Source organism: Chrysochloris asiatica, unplaced genomic scaffold (genome assembly GCF_000296735.1).
Source record: "Chrysochloris asiatica unplaced genomic scaffold, ChrAsi1.0 scaffold00043, whole genome shotgun sequence".
Taxonomy (NCBI): Eukaryota; Metazoa; Chordata; class Mammalia; order Afrosoricida; family Chrysochloridae; genus Chrysochloris; species Chrysochloris asiatica.
This window is the reverse complement of record NW_006408561.1, coordinates 4,389,029-4,391,232: the sequence shown is the minus strand read 5'-3', so window position 1 is coordinate 4,391,232 and position 2,204 is coordinate 4,389,029.

Sequence of the window (2,204 nt, the reverse complement as noted above, 5' to 3'; positions counted from 1 at the left end):
CGCTGTGAGTTGGAACTGATACCATAGCACATAACAACAAGAACATTTCCAAGGAGCCTTGGTGACACAATGGATTAAATACGTAACTGATAACTAAAAGATTGCCAGTTTGAGCCCAACCAGCTCCATGGGAGAAAGAACTAACCAGGATCTTCTTCTTTTAAGATTGCAGCCTAGAAAACCTTATGTGGATAGTTTTACTTAGTTACATAGTATTAATTTTCATTGACAATCACCTGGACAGGACCTAACAACCACCCCAGGAGCATTTCAATGGCCCTTTCTTTGACTTGAATCACTTACTGATGAAGATCAAAGACTACTTCACTACAGATTATACCTATGCTGAAGTGGACCAATAAATAACATGATAAACAGAGAAAAGTTCAAAGTTATCAAGGATTTCATTGGATTCACAATAAAAAAGCAGGGAAGCAACAGTCAAAAATGCAAATGATATATTTCATTGGACAAATTTGCTATAAAAGACCTTTGTAAAGTGTTAAAGGGCAAAAGATGTCACCATGTGGACTAAAATGCACCTGAACCAAGCCATGGTATTTTCAATCACCTCATCTGCATGAGAAAGCTAGACCATGAATAAAGAAAATGCTGCAGGATAATGCACTGGACTGCAAAGTCTGTTTGAACCGCAAGATAGGCCGTTCAATCCCACCAACTGTTCCTCAGAAACCCCATACAGGGTTTACATGAGTTAGAACCAACTCTATGGCACTTCACAACAACAACAATAAAGAAGGATTGAGGCATTTGAATTATGGTGTTGGTGAAGAATACTGAATGTAACATGGACTGCCAGAAGAACAAACTAATCTGTCTTGGGAGATTGCTCCTTTGAAGTGATGATGGCAAGACTTTGTCTCATGTACCTTGTATATATTATCAGGAGGGAACAGTTCCTAGAGAACATGATAAATTACTCGTAGTGGGTCAGCAACAAAAGAGGAAGACCCTCAACAAGATAGATTGACACAATGGCTACAACAATGAACTCAAACACAATAACAATTGTGAGGATGGCACAGGATCAGACAGTGTTTCCTTCTGTTGTATATAGCGTTGCTACGAATCAGAACCGTCTCAGTGACACCTAAAAACAACTGTTAGAAAAATTTCAAAAGGGCAAATTCTTATTCCACAATTCTGATTTTAGCCTTTGGAACAAATATTAGTAATACTTGTAGAGCAAAAGACATGCAAATGAACTATCCCTCATCCCTACATTAAAACATATAATGAAGTAAATTAATGTCTGAATTTCACAGGAAGGAAAGAGGCACCATCCAATGTACATTGTGCAAATACTTTAGCATCATAAGTGACATGGTAATGAACAGAGAGCTAATTGCAATCTTAGGTTTTCATGTGATACAATTGTGATAAAATAGTTACCAGATAATTACCATTTTCTGCTATGCAATTAACTCATGTCAGCCTTACATGTATATAAAGAACATAAAATGTAGCTTTTCAAAAATAATATATTCTCAGAAAAAAACAGTGTTATAGCTATTAGATTTAAGACTGTTTTTAGTTTGGTAACCAATAAATCTATTATCCATTTATGATGTTTTATAATGTTCTGACTTTTTTGTTATTTTCACTTCCTACAAAGTTATATGATTCAAATGTAAAGTGATTTATTAGCTGAGACCCTGATAAATAAAATAAAAATTCACTGAAATATTTTTTAAATAAATCTTTCATACATAAAAAAATTATCTGCACACTTTTTTAACTGTTTATTGTGAATTGAATGAAGGTTTGTAGACAAGATCATCAGTTTTACATGCAACAACAAATCATACACTTTGTTTCATCTCAATGATTACAATCCCCTGCATGCAACAACAGTTACCTTACTTCCTCCCTGTGGTTCCTATTCCACCCTCCTATCCCTTCTCAACTTTGTCCATAGGTAAATGCTGCCCTTTTGATCTTGAATGATTTACCATTCCATGATGATCATAACTTGCTAGTTTTGTTCCAAAATACTCCATCTCTGCAATGTTATCCATAGCTTGTCATAATTCACACAATTGAAGGACTTTCATCAATAAATTACAGATAAACTTGTGATATTTTTGCTTTCATCCAAGATCCATCTGACATCAATGCTATCCCTCATTCCACATCCTCATCTGAATCCAGCTAGAGCCTCTGGCAGTTCAATGTCAATGTAC